This window comes from Alosa sapidissima, chromosome 12 (assembly GCF_018492685.1).
Source record: "Alosa sapidissima isolate fAloSap1 chromosome 12, fAloSap1.pri, whole genome shotgun sequence".
NCBI classification, from domain to species: domain Eukaryota; kingdom Metazoa; phylum Chordata; class Actinopteri; order Clupeiformes; family Clupeidae; genus Alosa; species Alosa sapidissima.
In genome coordinates, this window is record NC_055968.1 from 27,600,973 (window position 1) to 27,621,220 (window position 20,248).

At 48.3% G+C, this 20,248-nt stretch overlaps 1 protein-coding gene and 1 long non-coding RNA gene across 3 annotated transcripts in view; one reads left to right on the forward strand and one right to left on the reverse strand.

Annotated features, from left to right (window-relative positions):
- Positions 1 to 20,248, forward strand: part of rab6ba (RAB6B, member RAS oncogene family a) — an 85,822-nt gene that overhangs the window by 10,560 nt on the left and 55,014 nt on the right. The gene's annotated exons all lie outside the window — the stretch shown is intronic.
- Positions 19,211 to 20,248, reverse strand: part of LOC121678399 — a 13,476-nt gene continuing 12,438 nt past the window's right edge. The window contains exon 3 of the long non-coding RNA XR_006021227.1: positions 19,211 to 19,296. This is a non-coding gene — a long non-coding RNA (uncharacterized LOC121678399). The remainder of the gene's footprint in view (positions 19,297 to 20,248) is intronic.

Consider the following 20,248-nt stretch of genomic DNA (forward strand, 5'->3'; position numbering starts at 1 on the left):
TATTTTTGTGTTTTGATGTTTTGGCAGGAATTTGTCAGTGCAACCAAGCCCATCAGCGTACTGTAGATAACAAACACACATTTGTTATGGAAATGGTTATTGCAAGATTTCCAACGACTTTCATCTCACCCTGAAATAAATCAGGAAGAGAAAGTCAGAGCTTCTTGCAGTGTTTTGGTTTATCGTCCTCTCAGACGTCTAGTCCTTTCCCTCCTCCTCCTCCTCCTCCTTTTCCTCCTCTTCCTCCTCTTCTCTGTACACCGTGTTCTTCAGGACTCCTCTGCCACCCGATCGGCTATTTAAATTTCAGTGTGCAAAATGCTGTTTACATGCCCACAGTTTATTAGCGTCTCCTTAATTTGACCTTGAAAGGGTTGCCATGGCTCTCCTGATTCAGCCTCCAGGTTTTTTCTCGGCTCGTCCGATGGCGGGGCCGGACCAAAATGACAAAACTAATGCATATTTTACAGTACTGCTGGCTGCTTCCTTCGCAAGCAGCAGTGAATTTATGATTGCCAGGATTATTTATAGTTGAACTTGATGAGCTTTCCCGCCAGTCTGTGAGGGCAGGGAAAGGGAGGGAGGACAAGAGGGGGGGGGGGGTGAAGCTGTCAAGAAAAATCGAGGCTTGCCCTGGGTCTGCTGGGACAGTGTCTGCGTTGCGTTGGGTGTGTGTGTGTGTTTGTGTGTGTGTGTGTGTGTGTGTGTGTGTGTGTGTGTGTGTGTGTAGCTGGGGGAGGTCTAGAAGATAGGGACCTGGGAAAATGAACAGCAAGTCTGGATGTTTGTATATACGCTGCCACATACATACACCTAGGAAATGTGTAAAAGTTGTTTTGTGTCAAGGTGATAATGTTTGTGGTCTTAACGTGTGAGGGTTTTGTTAAGGGATCTGGACTCATGGCAGTGTATTGATCCAATAATAAATCCATCTTTCTTTTGATTAATTCAATCTTAACAAATTGGACACTGTAGCACACAGAGCTATGGATTTGCTGTTAGCTTTTCCTGCTCAAATTTGACTGAATGCAGGAGTGAAGGGGGCTGATGTGAATCTCTTTGCACAAAACCCTCACGCTGCAATAATGTTTTGGTTTGACCGCTGTAATGTGGTAATGGTTTGACCTTTCGCCAACCTAGCGTGCTGACTAAGGCAGCAGCGGCAGAGCGCGGTATTGATCGTGGAGGTCCAGGTCAGTGCGGCGGCGCGGCTATTGCTCCGGCGTGCTGCGGGGATGCGGGTGGCGCTTACAGATGCCCTCGTAAATTTGTGAGGGAGGCCTGGTGGTACAGGGCGAGGGCTGGACCCTCTGTCACCAGTTGTCCTGCAGTATTAAAGTATCATCCAAGTGGTGCTGGTGAGGACTGCCTTCTCCAGTCTCTGCCTTGTGCACAAGGTTTGAATAGAATGGAGATAAGCCGTGCAAAAATGCAGAGAGGCAGAAACCAATATGGTGACTTTCACTGAAACACATTAATTCATGCAACCTCCCTCCCTCCCCCGACACACACACACACACACACACACACACACACACACACACACACAGACAGACACACACACGCACACATGCACACACACACACACAGCGAAAAAACAACAACAAACCACAACCCAACACTTATTTCTCTCTAACTCTCACTTTTTCTATATATCTCTCCCACCATCTCCTATTTGCTTTATCTTGTACAGTCGCTGTGACTGTCAGCCCAGACCCAAAATAGTGCCTCCTCCAGGGATGAGGTTTGCGAAAATATGAAATCCTCCAGCTTGAGATTTTCCTGCTTTGCCCTCGGGCTGAATGTCTATATGTTTGCTCAGCCTATTTGCATCTAATACAACCCCTACACAGCACACACACACAGCAACATACACACACACACACACACACACACACACTCACACACAGAAACACACATACACAGAAACACACACACAGCAACACACACACACACACACACACACACACACACACACACAGAAACACACTCAGAGAGATACACACTAAAGCTCAATACTCATACACACCTAATAGCTGCTGTCCACCAGCAACTGAAATATCGATTATCTATCAGCCCTGTTAATAAGACTGCTTGAATAAAAGTGAATTATTTTAGGTCACTTGGCCCCTTCAATTTATTCGGCCTGATGAAGCACAGAGCTAAATGGAAAACACATTAATGTTAATGCTCCCCAGTGTGGTTTATATGCATTTCTCTTGTATTTATCACACTGAGCAATAGCATATACAATAATGACTCCAATGCACGCTACACAGGGCTTGCATTGTGTTTGTCTGTGAGTTGTGTGTGAGTTGTAATTAATTTAGCTACCGGTGGGGTTGGATTGGATGTGGGTGTGGACACGTGTGGGTCTCAGGCCCATGCTGCACCGGGTCCGGGTCAACTGGAGCGCTCTGTCCGTGTAGCGTAAAAATATAGTTTTAGAAGACGTGTTTCAAATTTTCGGAAAGTAAGCGCTGCCATCACGTCTAGTGCAGCCAGTTCCAGTGGATTATTGCGGCAGACGCTACGCGAACGGAACGCTTCAGTTACGTGCCTGGTGTAGCCTTGAGTTCTGTGCTGCTTTTTTTGGGTCCGCGATTACACCCTGTCTCAGTTTGATTGCCAATCCTATGAGCAGCAAACAGATAAAGCACCAACTGCCATGACACAGGTCTGATCAGTACACCCCCTCAGACACACACACACACACACACCCACACACACACACACATACTGTCATGCCTACGTACACACACCCCACCCACTCTCGGTGAAGTCTCGGTGGGAATGATTCAGGGCAGTTCCGTGGCCAGATGGTTAGACTGTGTGGCAGGCTGTGCAGGTCACCTCACCATCTAAGATCCAAGCACTGACTCCAAACTGCCTGGAAGTGCCCAAAGAAAAACTCAATGGGGCTCGACACAAGAGCCTCAGGCAAAAATCCAGACTCCTCTCATATGCAGTCTAAATCAGGAACAACAACAAAAAAAACAATCAATCGGTACTACACTGGTCATGTTTCACTGTAACTTACCTTGATAAATGTTGCCATTTTGTGAAGACTGACACAGGTAACTTATGACTCACAATACACAGTGATCAAGACAGTGGGTATATGAAGCTACAACATATTCACTGACGCAGTGAATTTTTGTTTTGTTTCCAAGTCTCTTCACTCTCCCTCTAAACAGAGTAGAAAGAGGAAAGTTTTATGTTCTCCTGTGGATTTAGAAAAGTAACTTTGGAGAATAATTTAGTGCAGTGTACATTACATTGCTGTCCCCAGATGCATGTGTTTGTGTGTGCTGATATCTATGTGGTAGTTTACCAACTCTTTTGTTTGCTCGAGAGTTTGGGAGATGCTCGATGTGACACCTCTAAGCTCACCGATTTCAAGAAAACGGAGCCTAAGTGAGCTCTCTCTCCCCCAGCTCCCAGAGACTTCCTCTGTGCTTATATGCTTATCCTCCCTCTGCCTTCGCACCACTTGTGTGGAGTCTGGAGAGGAGTCATGAGAAAGAGAGAGAGAGAGAGAGAGAGGGAGAGGGAGAGATAGACAGACAGAGAGAGGGAGGGAGGCAGACAGATAGACATACAGACACACACAGAGAGAGAGAGAGAGAGAGAGACAGACAGATAGACAGACAGACAGAGAGAGACAGACAGACAGACAGAAAGAGAGAGGGAGGGAGGCAGACAGATAGACAGACAGACAGAGAGAGACAGACAGAAAGAGAGAGGGAGGGAGGCAGACAGATAGACATACAGACAGAGAGAGAGAGAGGCAGACAGACAGACAGAGAGAGATAGAAAGACAGACAGAGAAAGAGAGAGAGAAAGAGAGGGCAGACAGAGAGAAGTAGAGGAAGAGGATAAGAGCAGCATATGGACTTGAGGACTTGAGTATATAGCCTGAAATAATTCACCAGGTACCCTGGCAGAGGAAAAAGCTGGTGGCATTTATGAGGATTAACACTAAACAAAACACTTACTGTAACAAATGTGTGTGTGGGTCAGAAGGCAACAAACCTTCAAAGCTGTAATGCAACAAGGCTTCAGTGATTCATTCGCTGAACTTGTACAGTTCGATGATAGTCCCAAATGCCCTGAAAAACATGCATTGACCAGAGATCCCATCTGTGAGAATCAGGTCATTATCAGGGACATTCTAAAACGCCTAACGTGAAAAAGCTTAACGTGGCTTAAGGTCAGAAAACAACGATCAATCATCCCCAAATTTCTCATGGCCATATCTTGTCATGAACACTTAAGACTGTCAAAAGACCTAAACGGAAATCCAACGATTATTTTCACGTTAATCGTTTTAGAATGTCCCCATTATCACAGTTAGGTAACTCTATCTGTCATAACTGCCTTAACAGCAGGTGTTTTGGTGTATCAATTTGAAGTCGAGACCTGCAATCTCTTCTCCCAGACTGGCTTTAGCTGTATCAACAAAGACGTCCAGACAGCAGTTCCAAAATGATCTGGTCAGACAAGAAGCCTGTGGACGGTAGTCAATACTCAGTTCACTCTCTATTGAGCTGAGGAAGAGGGTGTCAGACTATGTGTTTGCGTGGGTGTGTTTGTTTGTGTGGTTGTGGTTGTGGTTGTGGTTGTGTTTGTGTGTTTTTTAGGGGTACTGTGTATGTGTGTGTCTGTATGTTCTGGTGTGTTGATGTGTGTGTGTGTGTGTGTGTGTGTGTGTGTGTGTTTGCATGTGTGTGTGTGTGTGTGTGTGTGTGTGCGCGTGTGCGCGCGTGTGTGTCACCAAAACCCCAGGACACGCTGGATGATTCTACATCCTTTGTGCTAGGTGCAGAGCCGTCAGTTCCCCCACCATATTGAGCGCCACGGTGCGGCTTCCAAAGATAGCCAGGAGTCTTTTTCATTTCACATCTCATCGCGTCTTTTCGCGTCTCTTCCTGGGCTAAGGCGCGGCCCCCCCACCACTGATGGATAGCGGGAAGCGGCACCCTGGCAACTTTGATCTGCTATTGATCGACTCCGCCGGCCTGTAATGGAGGATAATTGATCATAAGGCAGAACACCCCCACCCCTTTCTCTCTCCCTCTCTCTCTTTTGCTCTTTCTCTCTCTTTTTCTCTCTCTCTCTCTCTCTCTCTCTCCCTCTCTCTCTCTCTCTCTCTCTCTCTCTCTCTCTCTCCTCTTTTCTCCACCCCAGAGCCCACATCTGGGGCCCTCCCACTCCCAGCCTGAGGACCTGAACAAATCGAAGTGTGTGTTTGAGTTTATCATGAAAGACCATTCAATTTATGTATGTATTTATTTGTTTTTTTTCCCATTTGTTTATGTTATCTTACCGGGAGAGGTCTTGCAGAGAGGGCCAGGGCTGCAACAGATAGGATACACGATGCATTTACGGTGCCCATCGCTGTCCGTATTCTCCCTCTTTTGGGTTTTATCATGTGAGGCGCTGATGTGGAGGCGTTTAGTAAAACCTTTACAGGGTAATGGGGAGCGCGGCGAGGCCATATTTCCGGGGCTGTTCCATATAAATCCTGCGCAGTATTACTCAATCTGAGGACCATGGGATGGGCGAGGAGGACACCAGAAGTGGGAGGAGGCCAGAGGATTTATGAAGGTTCTGGGGAGAGTACAGTAGGTGGGCGCGTGTCCCTGTATCCGTGGTAATGGGGACTGTAAACTCTTCCTTTTTCCCCCCAACAACATCCATGGTGACAACACAGTTGATCTCCTTTTCTTCTCTTAAAGCAAGAAAAAATGAAGGGTTCAGATGCAAAAGCCTCTAAATGCCACCTACGTCAAAAATGAGATAAAGATTGTGAGTGAATGCTCTCCTCACATAGTATACGTTAATCAAATAATTTCACTTCAAAACACACCAAATAACACTCTCTTCCTGGTCTAAAATATCGATTTCTATGCAAAAACCTATAGGAACCGGATTTTAAATGCTCATTTAAAAGAAATGTGGTCAGACGGATTTAGAGGGTTTTGCATCTGAACTCTTCAAATATCCTTTCCTCTGTGCACTCTTTTTTCTCTTTCTTTTTTTTCTTTCTTTTTTTCTCCTTTTCTCTCCCCTGATGCTGCTGCTGCTGCGGCGGTGGCGGCCCTTCCCCCGGTCCCCAGGACCTGGCCGTGCTCCCAGAATACCAAGCAGCACATCCTGGGTGCAGCGGCAGGCGCACCGCTCCGTGCAGCTGAGCAGCCCTTTATCCGCACGGGTTCTCTCTTTCTGCTCCTCCTCTCTCTATCCCTCTCTCTATCCCTCTCTCTCTCTATCTCTCTCTCTCTCTCTCTATCTCTCTCTCTCTCCACGTGTAGGAGCAGAGAGTGCTGATGGCAGCAGGAAGAAGATGGCAGCAAAAAAAGAAGAGAGAACAAGAAAGAGAGAGGGAGGAGAGACTGAAAGAGGGAGGGAAGGAGAGAGGGAGAAAGAGAGAGAGAGAAAGAGAGGGAGAGAGAGAGAGAGAAAAAAACTTCTCGCCAGGGTCTCGCCGGCGGTCAGCCAAGTGGCCAGCGTACGGATCGGTGTTAGACCGGCTCCCTGACACGTGTTTTGTGAAGCCTCAGCACCCCCTGGGCCGGCACTCTTAATCTGGGGGAGCTGTAGGACGACACGGCCGGGTCACTGGACCCACACCGCCCGCTCACACAGAGGTAACGGTGCAGAAATGAACGTGTGCTCTGGGGCCCGCCACCGCCGCTGTCGTTTCTCAGAGTCACTGTGCCTCGCAGGCGAGCTACCATCCAACAAAGCCCTCTTGCTCCCAAAAAGAAGTTCTATTTTTGGATGTTTGGAGCGGTTCTGCAGCAGTTCTGTTTATCTTCTCAGCCCCGCTCTTGGCAGATGGGGGAGAATCTCAGACTTCATAAATCTTTTTTTGTTTGTTTTGTCTTATTTTTTGGGAACATGACGAAGAGCTGGCATCCAAACAAGGGCCAAATTTATTGTTAGGCAGCTGACTAGATTTCTCTCTTTGTCAGTCGCTGCCTCTGTATCTTCCACTCTGTATCTCTCTCTCTCTCTCTGTCTCTCTCTCTCTCTCTCTCTGTCTCTCTCTCTCTGTCTCTCTCTCTCTCTCTCTCTCTCTCTCTCTGTCTCTCTCTCTCTCTCTGTCTCTCTCTCTCTCTCTCTGTCTCTCTCTCTCTCTCTCTCTGTCTGTTGTCTGTCTGCACTCTGTCCCCCCCTCTTTCTCTTTCCCTCTCTTCCTCCCTTCCTCTTCTCTCTGGTACCTGTAGAATTGTCATTTGCACACTGTGGGCAGTCCAACTCTGGCAGGGGGACTCCCCATGTTTACTCTCCCCTAGATGAGTCCTCCATCATGGGGGTGTTGGGGCCTGCCGCCTCCCTGCCGCGCGCCCCCCCCCCCCCCCATCCCCCCTCCCCCTTCTCTCCTCCTCACTGATCCGGAGCCTCGTCTCACCTCACCCCCCCCCCCCCCACCACCACAGGGACAGGCTAATTAACACCCCATCCATCAGCCAGCGCAGTGTGAGTGTGCGTGCGCTCTCGTGGGGAGAGGCCTGGAGGAAAGCCTTGGAGAGGTGGAGCATGGAAGGAGGGAGAAAAATGACTCCGAAAAAGCACCAGTGGAGCTCCTTACACACACACACACACACACACACACACACACGCGCGCGCACACACACACACACACACACACACACACACACACACACACACGCGCGCGCACACACACACACACACATACACACACACACACACACACACGCGCACACACACACACCACTGATACGCATACACACACACACACACACACACACACGCGCGCGCGCGCGCGCGCGCACTCACACACACACACACACACACACACACACACACACCACTGATACGCATACACACACACACACAACACACACACACACACACACACACACACACACACACACACACACACACACACACACACACACTGATACGCATACACACACACACACACACACACACACACACGCAACACACACACACACACACACACACACACACACACACACACACACACACACACACACAAACACACACACTGCAGTCTGTAGTCTGAGTGTTGGAGATTATTGCACACACCTTTTGATTGTTGTTTTTTTTGTCTGCGGAGGGGAAGATAGTGGTGCAGTTTAGAAATGTTCTATAAGGCCGGCCTGTCTGTCTGAGGAAGCAATTAAACTCTTCACCTCTGCGTCATGATGAACCCGAAAGAGGAAGGAGGAGGAGGAGGAGGAGGAGGAAAGCTAAAACTTCTGATTGAGTTGTGTTCTCTCTGCACACAAAGATCTGTGACTAGCCAGCCCTTCTGCAGATATCCTGCCCATTGCCTATCTGTCTGTGTGCAGCTAGCTGTTAATTCTCTCATGTGTTATTTTCTCTCATTCACATGCTCCCTTGCTTCCCTCTCTTTCTTTGTTCCTCTCTTATTCTGTCGCTTCTGTCACTTAGTCACACCCACGCAGACACAGTAGCACAGAGAACTGTGTTCTCTAGGCCAGCGACAGATGTGCTAAAGAGCCTCCCTCCCCTCAAAGATCCCTTTGTGGGAGGCAGAATTGGTACGGCAGGGGGATTGGTAAATGGCTGGCCGCAACCAGAATGAAAATGGTTTATTACATCGCCCCATGAAGCCAGAATTTGATGTTAAAATAACATTTCAGATGGCACACCCCCCATGTTTTATCTCCTTCATTGGTAATCATGGATGCAACAGAGTGCTCTTGCATCTCAAAGGGGAAGCACTGGTTGTCTGAGGACAAAAAGCATGCAGCTTTCCTTGTTAGTGTTTGTGTGTGTGTGTGTGTGTGTGTGTGTGTGTGTGTGTGTGTGTGTGTGTGTGTACATTGTGTGAGTGTGTCTGTATGTGTGTATGTATGTTATGTTTGGTATGTGTTTGTGTGTGTGCCTGTGTGTGTGTGTGTGTGTACATTGTGTGTGTGTGTATGTGTGTGTACATTGTGTGAGTGTGTGTGTGTGTCTTGTGAGTTTTAGTCGATTTATCCCTTCTCATGCTGGTGTCTTAAGATGAATGGTTGTAATAATAATAGTCTAGTTCTGTGAAGATGCCTTCCCATGGGAAAACACAGAGAGATTGGCCTTTTAGTCTTACAAAGGTGCCGTTGATCTGCTGAATCCATTATTCGATCAGAATGTCCTTCTTTCCCTCTGAGCCTCAAACTACTGTATATGGCCTCAAGAACGTCTCCTTCCATTCTAGGTTAACATGCTCCCTTGGTATGGAGCTTGTGTGATTCATTAGGCCTGAAACTTGACTTGATGAGGATGGTGTTTCAGAAGGCTTTTTTTAAAGGATTATTCTATTCTGTGTAATGACATGCAAAGCTCTTAAGACCTCTGTGCTAAAATGTTCTTTGTGCATTTGTTCTGTTTTAAACCTACAGTAGGTGTTTTAAAGCAATGTAATTATGTTTTATTGTGCTGAGGAGATTGTCAAAGTCATGCAGCATTGGCCAAGGCTTGAGTTTGCTATGGATTAAAAAACAGACTAAACCTAATAGTGCCCTCAATCTTAGAAGAAGTTATTGTCACCTTAGCTTTTATTCTTGAGAGCAATCTATGGGGTTTGAAAAAAAAAAATACATTTTCTTAATGTCCCTTGGAGAACAGGTCCAAAGACACTGTGTCACCACAGCCAAATTGAAAACCGGGGCCGGATTTATCTCTGTGTGCAGACGGACCATAAATCCACCAAGCTGCATTTTCCCACCAAACCGCAAAAATCCATCCCTAATCTGATCCAATCCAGTTCCTAATCCAGACAACTCTAACTTTTCCCCATTCATCAGTGAGAAGTGAGACACGACGCAGCACTCTGAGGGCACCAGTTAGCACCCCATCTTCACCCCCCACTCTCCCCACACTCCCCGTTTCTATCACCGCAGTCTCCCCCCACGTCTGGTGCTGTGTGCCAGGGCCGAGGCTCTCTTCATCTCCGGCACCCCCCCCCTTGCTTCGGTCATTAGACAGATGGGAGCCGCTAATGCAGAGGCATGACACCAGCGGCCCCTGCAGCCTGCTGATATTGACAGGCCCCTGACACCAATTACCGGCGGGTAATTACCCAATAGAGTTGTTATGCCACGCGGCTTCCACTGTCCCCGACACGCCACCCTAACCCCACCACCACTCCCTCATATTCCAGACTCTGGCACTGATGAGAACTCATCAAACAGGAATCATTTACCTCCAAAGAGATGCCTCACTGATGCCATGTGCGGCAGTTATTGCATCCCTAATGAACTACTTCCATTGATCCAGCTGTACCAACTCCATAGTTTTATTGTTGTAGCGCTAAGTGACTGCTTAGTAATAACAGTGTATTAGCATTATGAAGTTTATCATAATTTGTTGTCAGCACTAAAGTTGGCAGCCATACCCCTTTTCCACAAATCTGTGAATCATTTGATCCAACATCTATTCTCAACATGGGGGAATCATGGTTTGTTGTGAGCCTTTGCAGTCAAGCGGATTTGACATTCAAAATTTAGATCAGTGGCCCCAGCCGTGTCGCGACTGGATGGGGCACCTGTACTGTGCGCCGGCGACCCGGGTTTGATTCCCGCCCGGTGGTCCTTTCCCGATCCCACCCCGACTCTCTCTCCCACTCGCTTCCTGTCATCCTCCACTGTACTATCTCATTAAAAGGCATAAAAAGCCTCAAAAACATACTTCAAAAAAAAAAATCAGATCAGTAAAAGCAAAACAACATATTGTATCACTGACATAGTGGGCTAAGAAAACTCATGTCTTGGAGGAGCGATATGTCTTTTATACCAAAGGAGAGTTGAAGAACAGAACTCTTCCCATCACTCTATCTCTTCCCATCACTCTTTCTCTCCATCAGGGATTGGTGGGAAGGTTAGTGTCTTGCCGGTCTTTGGCGGTTTTCAGAAACCATCTTGTGTAATGACCGTCCTGTCCAGGGCTTGTCCTGTAATTTCATTCACGTCAGGATGCTGTCAGGAGATGGCTTTGTGGTGCCTGTGAAAGGACTGCTTTCAGGGTAAGAAATGGAGTGGGGGTAAAATGACACACACATACACACACACACACACACACACACACACACACACACACACACACACACACACACACACACATCCTTGGGCAGTCTGTACACATTTCCCTTAATATTTGGGCTCCCATTCAGAGGCGACTGGATGTTAATTGCCAGTGTGACAGGCGGCCCAAATCTCTTGAATGTTTCACAAGATCAATAAACATGAGGAGCAGAGCCCCTCACCTCATATTCCCTCCTCAGATGAACACCTCCTAAAAATTAAACGACTCCGTTTGGCTTAATCAGCCCAAGAAAGAGAACAAGAACCGTTTCACCCTGACCGGTTCACTCGGTTATATTTCACTGCCTGATCCTCATGTGAAGCCTCTCTTGGTGCTCAGCATAGATAGCATAATAGAAACAGAGTAGAAAGCCAAAGTGACACATTGTTGTAGAGGGGATCTTATAGATTTTACTAGATGAAGATTGTAATGCTCTTACCCAGCATCCTCTCGTGAGTCATGGGGTAGTGATAGATAAACACATCATCAGCGTATAAATCAAGCAGGAGCCCTAATGCTGTGAGCGGTGTGAGTCAGTGCTTTACTGGCGGCGGTCCTGACTGATGCAGGCACAGAAGTATTCCGTGGGGTAGACAACATACACCCCGCTGGTGGCGTCACGCCTTCACTGATCTCATTGGTTGAGCTCCAGGGGGGCAGACGCTGCTGATTCTTGGCGGCGAAGTGGTTGAAGCTGGCCACATGTGAGGGTCACAGTGGGTGGGGAGGGGGGTTGTCTGATTTAAAGGCTGGCCTCGCCGGGTCACACTGGCCTCAGATGGCAGACATACGACTCACGACTGCTCTCGCAAAGCAATCACCCCCTACGGTGGGGAGAAATATATTTCTCAAAGCCTGTTGTCACTGCTTGGTGGCGGTGGGTGTGTGTGCGCACATTTCTATGTGTGTTTGTGTGTGTGTGTGCATGTACATTTCTTATTTCCATAAGATTCGGTTCTTAAATGTATTCATGTGTGTGTATGGTATGTCATCCTTATCACAATGGAAGAAAAGTATGACTCCTTGTGCCAAGACTCAAAATGGCTTCTGAGAGAGCTGCTCTTGCTCCAGAGCATGGAGGGTCCTCTGGCACTTTAAGAGCTTTGCTCATCCATTTTTTAAGTGCATTGGTAAATGCATGTGACATTCTCTTCCTGCTGCGTGTCAGTGGGGTGGGACACATGGCACCTCATCACCCCAGTTGAACCGCGGGCTCTCTGCGGCTAGTGGCTGTGTGGGTGATTGAGAATGTTTATTCATGAGCATGTGCAGAGCAGAGAGAGGCTGTTTTTTTTTGTGTGTGTGTGTGTGTGTGTTCTCGCTCAACCAGTGGGAGTGGAGTTTGCTGTTAGATTGTTAGATTGAGTGAACTCAGCTATGAAGTTGCTCTGCTGGAAAGTGTGTGTGTGTGTATGTGCGCAGTTGTGTGTGTGTGTGTGTGTGTGTGTGCGTGTGTGTGTGTGTGTGTATGCGCAGGTGTGTGCGTTTGTGTGTGTGTGTGTTTGGGTGCATGTGTGCGTGTGTGCAAGTGCGGACCACGATGCAATTGCATGTGATCTATCCAACTGGAAATGGAAAGTGGCAGATTGGTAGCAAATCGTATTTGAGGACCAGCAGCAGGTGTTTGGTGTTGAAAAATACGCTACTTTTAGCTGCACCCTGTCTTTCTCCTATGTTCACAAACTGCTGGATTACAACTGACAAAAACACCCTGTAGAACACACATCAAGTTTCCAGATCATTCTGGAAGATTCTGTTAAATATACACACCACCAACAACAATCCCCCATCTACTAAAATGCAACAGATACTCAACATGCATGACTCTCTGTGCATGGTGATATATGAGCTAGACTGGTAGTCAGGGGACTATTTCACAATGAAACCGTAAATAATATTGACTTAATAGGAGCAAATTGTCATGTCTGATCTCCTGCTGTGTTTAATTAAGAGCACTGGTAGTTGGCTGCTACCCCTACACAACATAAATTACAAACGGCGTTCTAGGCACAACCTTGTCCCCAGAGCACCCTCTGATCAGCTGTTCCTCACATAGAATCGTTTTTAATTGATTTCATATTATCCCATGTTCCTCTCAGCTCGCATGTTGGAGTGTGTATTTCACACACACACACACACACACACACACACACACACACGCACACACACGCGAGCGCGCCTTGTGTTTGTTGTATTTTTTATTTGATTATCTGCGGGGAAGAGGATTACTTCTCCCCCCGCTGTAGTCAGCTCAGTGTCATCCTGACAGGGCCGCTGCCGATATGAATAGAAGAAGGGAAGCTGAGACGTAAAAGAGAGAGGAGAGGGTGGCACGCTTCTGGAAGACGAGTGGAGCATAACGAGGACGAAAAGGGCGTCCAAATAGAGATGCCTGGGTGGGTGTTGTGGCTTTGAGTCGTCCCCCAGAGTGTGTTTGATGAAGGAGTAGGCTTTCTGGAAATACAACAACGCTGTGCATGAGCAACCTGGTACGAACCTTCTGTACATTTGCTAGGCTGTACTGTATAGCAGTTCTGTGGAATCAAACCTTTCGGAGACAGAATGAGACACTGCGGTGTGTGGAACACCTCAAGGCGTTGAGGTTTATTTGATATGCTAATTTCCTTCAGTGCTTCCCTCTCGGTCTGGTTTCTGTTGGCAGTCATTCTATGGGTTCAGTCTCCACAGAAGAGGAGAGCGTAACATGAACAGGAAAACGGTGAACACCTGTGTTTTTGTCTCTCATTCCGCATGCATGATCGGGCCGCAGGGCAAGAGCACAGGGGTGGGGTTGGGGGAGTGTGTGTGTGTGTGGGGGGGGGGGGGGGGGGGGGGGGGGGTCGTCCTGCCAACAACAGGGCGGTGAAGCCGCCACTCAGACTAACGCTCCCGAGTGCTGTGAGTTAATTAGGCGAAATAGACAGATGGGTGGCAAGAGCGAGAGAAATAGAGAGTGCGTATTTTTGTTTTCCGTTTCCTCCATTTTTCCTTTGTCTTGTCTTCCCTCCTCTCTTGAAATTTGTGAAGCCATCTTGTCATAAATGTCGGCTGTCATGGATGTCTGCTTCATAAACACAGTCAGATGCTTAAAGTCCCCTGTGTCTCCTGACACCTCTCTCCATGGAGAGGGCTCCCGGGATGCTCACACTTGTGTGCCTGGAAAAGCCGGAGCATTGGGAATTTTGCTCTGCGGGGCCTCGGATCGCCCTCTCCAGGGAAGACGAGGAAGGGGGGGGGGAGGCCGGATGGCACGAACATCATGAATCAACCGCAGTCAGCTTTGCATTCAGCGGGCTTGTTATTTTTTATTTTGTCAGATGTCTGACAGACAATGTAGGTACAAATCCTTTAATTACAGATTCATCCCCCATAAACCGTTGGGGACGGCCTATTGTAAATAATGCATCGAGCTGCGAAACGGGTGCCGATGGCGTCGCTAAAGCGCCGTTTGGTCACGCTCCGAGTCTGAATTAGCCTGAAGTGGCAGCCATCCCTTTCAGCCTGGAGCAGGCTCCTTTGTTGCCTTTTCTCTCTTCCTCCTGGTGGATTTCCTCACTCGATTAATTAGGTCTGGAATGCACAGAGAGGCTAATTCCCCCCCTCCCCAGCCCATCTGGCAGGTGACATTTTCCACACGCGGACCCCCAGCTCTCAGTGAGCCACGACAGGCTCCTGCTGCCGTCTTTCTCTCTCTCTCTTTCTATCTATCCATCTCTCTCTCTATCTGTCTGGGTGGGAGGACCACCGCGCCATGCCCAGTGCCCGCATGTGTCATATGCCAACTCTTCTGCTAAGAGCCCATTATGATGTATAGTACCCACTGTACCTCATCATTCACTCATTCTCCCTCTCTTTCTCCCTTTCTTTCTCCCCTTTTCCTGCTCTTCCTCTCTCCCCTCTCTCTCTCCCCCTCTCTCTCCCTGTCTCTCTCTCTCCCTCATTCTCTCCTCTCTCTCTCTCTCTTTCCTGTCTCTCTCTCTTCTCTCTCTCTCTCTCACCCCTGTGTCTCTCTCTCTTTCCTCTCTCTCTTCTCTCTCTCTCTTTCCCTCATTCTCTCCTCTCTCTCTCTCTCTCTTTCCTGTCTCTCTTCTCTCTCTCCCTCATTCTCTCTTTTCTCTCTCTCTCTTTCCTGTCTCTCTCTCTTGTCTCTCTCTCTCAGCTTGATGAATGTTTGATGCTGAGTGTTTGTTTTCCGGTGTGGCAGGCTCCCGTCCCTGTGACGTGCCATGGCTAGGTGAGACCAGGCCTCAACAGCCGCCTCACCGCCTCCCGGTGCGGCTGGCATTTATTTTTATCCCTCGCCTCTCAAAGGGGAGCCTGGCACCCAGGGGCACGTACGGGAGCCGCTGCCGTGATCGGAGCTGCTGCCCTGACCACCGCAGTCAGAGTGGGCATCGCGTGACCGCACACCCCAGGAGAGAGAGATTGAGAGAAAGAGAGAGAGCGAGGCAGGAGGTGGGAGAGAGAGTGGCGCGGTGGCGGTTTCTTTTTTGGCACCAGCTACCCTGAGGAGGTGGAAGGAAGAGTCTGTGCTTGTGTGTGTATGCGTGTGTGTGTGTGTGTGTGTGTGTGTTTGTGTGTGTGTGTGTATGTGTTCATGTGTGTGTGTGTGTATTTTGGGACGTGACATAATAAATAGCCTTTCAGAGAGGAGGCGCATCTGCCATTGGCAGCTGAGATGTTAGCACTGATGAGTGGCGACACACAAAAAATGACAGAACTCCTGTTCCCACGCAGAGACAAGCTCCACAAGTCATGCAGCCATAGCACTGAAGCAAGGACATGGGAACATGGCAACAACAACAAGTGCAACTCCGGAACACTTCCGGCTGAGATGTGGTTGAGACGCGGCTGACTGATGGCGAGCCCTGCTGAATGGGTGGCATGACCACCTTATGCTTCTGCTCACTGATATTAAAGTGCTCTATTTGTCTGTTCCATCCAGCGCTTGGATTTATAGGTGTGCTGGCTGCAGCAGAGGCCGGTCGTGTCCACCTCTCTCTCTCCCTCTCTGGCCTCGTCCTCCTCCTCCTCCTCCTCCTCCTCATCCCGTGGCCACTCACATGAAGAGTAATGGCTCAGGCCGACATGTTTGCTTTGGAGCTCTTTAACGCAGAGCATCAGCCTTCCCGCACCCAGCAGCCTCTAGCCCACTAAATCAACCGTCTCCAAGCAGGACCAGATGGAACTCAGATGGGACCAAACGCTCCCAACCTCCCACACTTAGAGAGAGAGAGAGAGAGAGAGAGAGAGAGAGATGGGAAGAAAAAGAGAGATGAAAGGATCAAGAAAAGGTGGTGATTCAGAATAGAAAAAAAGAACTACAGTAGTGAATCAAAAGAGCAGAAGGGAAGTGCATCACAGTGCGTCACAGTCTGGCCCGTGCCTGTAAATCAATAGGGCTTGGGATGGAAGTCTATCCGCAGAGAGTGGATATGCACCCAGACATGGCCCTGCAGAGAGGGAGAGATTTAATTACCGGCCCAGGCTGGCTGTCAGACTGACGGGGTTGACTGACACCTCCCTGTCATCTTGTCCTGTCCATGGGTTTGGGCTTTGGGGGGGGGGGGGGGGGGGGGGGCTTTGTGGGGGTCTGAGGGACCTGGCGCAGGGTACCTGTCACCGGCATCAAGGGAGATGAAGTCATTTGAAAGTTCATTCACTCGGAAGAATTGATCAGGGGAGCTGAAATGGACGGCTTAAGGTCAGGAAAATGGAGGAGATGGAGAGAGGGAGGACACAGGAAGAGGATGGAGAGAGAGAGGTTAGACAGAGAGAGACAGAAAGGATGGACAGAGAGAGAGAGAGGGCTGCATTAGAGAGTAAGAGAGTGTTGGAGCTGCTCCGTTTTCATATGAAACTTTAATGAGTTGAATAATCCACCATAAATCCTTAATGGCTCAGAGACATTGTTGCAGTGTTTTGGGGGGAATGTTTTGGAAGTCTGTGTGTGTGTGTGTGTGTGTGTGTGTGTGTGTGTGTGTGTGTGTGTGTGTGTGTGTGTGTGTGCGCTGCCCACCACCCATCACAGTTTGTGTGGGCTGCGAGTCAGTGTACTGTTGTCCATTGTGAGACCGGAGAAACTGCAAATGACCCTGAACTCAATAACCTTTCCCTTCGTGGTCACCGAACTCACATAGACTCTGTTAGAAAGCTCCGTTATCAGAAGTCTTAATTTGCAGGGTACTGCAATGAGTGTGCTGCAATGTTATTCCATGAAAGAAAACATTGTAGAAATGTCTAAACATCAGAACCTCATAACAGGTTGAATGTGTTGGTTTGTTGGCAGGATGTAGGGTGGGTATGGTTTTGGATTTGCTCCCAGGAGGGTAAGTTGAGTTGAGTTAGCCATGTCTGGCTAAAAGCGGAGCAACTGTTCGCCTGGCTCTTACCACGAATTTATGAATCAAAGATCTGCTGCACCTTCAAACACATTTTCACAGCACTACACCTTCAAAATCACAGCGCTACTTTCTTTTCTCGGTCACACCTGGCTATGCACATGACATGCTGCCCCTCTCACACGGTTGTTGTGCCAGCCGCCACACTCGGTGCCCTTTCCCGCCGAGGCACAGTTGGCGCAGCCGGGGGATCAGGTGCGCACTGGCTGCCCCCCTGGCAAGCTCCAGCAGGTGAGAGGCCACAGGAGTGGCTTTTGGCACCCCCACAGATGCTCCCTTAACCCCCCCCCCCCCCCCCCCACACACATACACACACACACACCCCACCCCACCATATCACTACCACCCCACACTTCCTTTTAATTAGCCCTCATGACAATAACCCCTGCTGCAGCATCTTTGAACAGCCATGCCTGGCTGGTTTTTTTTGCTGGCTGGTGGAGAAGCCCCTTTAATTAAGGCAGACCTTATTAACTGGGCGCCCCATCCGACTCCATTGGAGCAGCACCTCATCCTCTCCTCCACCCCCTCCACGCACTCTTCCCCATCCTCTCATCATGGGCTCTCTGGCTTATTAAGCTGTCGCTGTTATTACCGTATAATTGATTGGTTATGGTGGTCACAGGGTCCATGCTCCGAGGCTCGGACCGGTAATAGCTGTTGGGTTGGGACAGTGTTTCATCTGCTCACGCACCCATTGGGTTCCTTCTCAAGGTCTCCGACTGGAGATAATTGCGACTTCTCAATGTCCGTGAGCGCCAGGCAGGTAGGGACTTTCGGGTCAGGGCCCAGTGCTCTGTTTTCTCCCTGTGTTTGTGTTTTCTCCCTTTCCTCTTCCCTGTTGTTGTTTTGTTTTCTCTCTCTCTCGCTATGGAATGGAGCGTGAAGGGCCCAAGGATGAATTACGCCTCCGCTATTTTCCTGTAGAGACGAGGTGTTGAGGGAGCATGTGTACATGCATTTAAACACACACAAACTCACAAACACACACACACACACACAAACAAGCAAATATATACCCTCAGAGGACCATACATCAGAGCAATTACCATACGCAGGAATGTGGCTAATGTCACATAGCAACACGGGCAAATTAGCAGTTGATTCACTGGTTTTTATTGCCTTTGTGGAGGTGACAAGTTTTCATGAGGCCAGGGGATTAATAAGCCTCACCTTGGAACACCAACAAATCACAACTAACAATGCAGCCCTATCGCCACGGCCACCTGTCCTGATTAAGGGAGCGGTGAGCGTGGCTCATTTGCATATGCAGATTGGGCACGTGTCTGTGAGGAGGCTGTTGGAGAGTGTGAGAGAATGTAAAGAGAGTATATAGAGAGAGAGGAGGGAGAGAGGCCACTGGTATCAGGGAGGTGGCCACTGGTTGCAGTTTTCCCATCGCAATTCAGTCTGAGGAATTACAAATAGGGTCTGCTACGCTAACAAAACAAAACGTAAAAAAACCCCACTGATGATTCTGTCGTTCCCTCAAGATATTTATACGGACTGACACAATGGCCACACAGCATTTATCCCACTCATAAAAGAATTGTTGTAGGTATTACAGAGATATGGTAACCTGACTCCGCCAGATAGATTGCTTCGTATTTGCTCCGCATATCCATCTGGGAACTTTCAGTTGGAGAACTTTTGGGAAAGGGGCGAAAATACTGGTTAGCTGATTGGATGAACCATCTGTCTATCACCGCCTATGTTGGTGATAGACGGGCCAAATCAACCAATCAGATTAACAAAGTGTATGACGTACTAACAGAGCGTCGACAAAAATACAACCACAAGCTAGGCTACCCTTAACCTAAACCCGCCTCAAAACCAACGCTTATTGGCTGTTCTTTTGGCGAAGGGCTCCAAATATTCTCCATCGCAAGAAGCCAGACTGATCTGCGAGTGGAAAAATGGAGTTCACGAGATCAGGATGGTCTCACGAGACTAGAGATATGGTGGCATGAGAGGTGAAGCTTTTGTGCTGAATTTAATGGCAACGATTTGGAAATGTGTTTCTTCTAGATCAGTATTTTAGTGTACAGTTGTATATAGTCTGATTAGGCTAGGCTCTGGTTAGGGCAGGGGTGGGCAAACTGTGGCCCCCGGGCCGCATCCGACCCGCCAAGCACTTTCATCCGGCCCGCCGAGCATTTCATTTGGTTATCAGGCTGCTCGCTATTTTTTTCCTGCGATAGAGACGACGTTGGTTAGCTTTATTGCAAACTGCTTTTCACTCTCCTTAGAGAACATTATGTCAATGTCAAAACATCATGTTAAATAGAGATAACATCATGTTAAACTAAGTTAACTCTTAGTTATCTCCTTTGCAGCAGATCTAACGTGAACATTATGCGATCCATTTAATTGGGAACGCGTCTGCACTCACGAGAGGGAGAGAGAGCCGCAAGTTCCAGCTGGCTTGTCATTGTTGATAATTGATATCTCCTTCTTATAAGAAAGTTTTAAAAGGAAATCATGAAGGCAACAGTAGTTCCCACTACTGACCATTTAAAAACTGTGAGAGGGCCCAGCTGTAGGTACAGCACTAGCCATAGCGGAGCAGGCAGAAGATCATTGAGAAATAAACGTGAATTAAAGCGACTGTCTTAAAGCGACAGTGCACAATTTATACATTTGTTAAACAGCATAAAATTAGCAGCATTTTTAAGCAATTCATATTTTAAAACAAATACGTTTCATACTAAATTATAGGCAATAAAAAATGCCCCAAAAAAACCCAATGTGGCCCTTGAGCC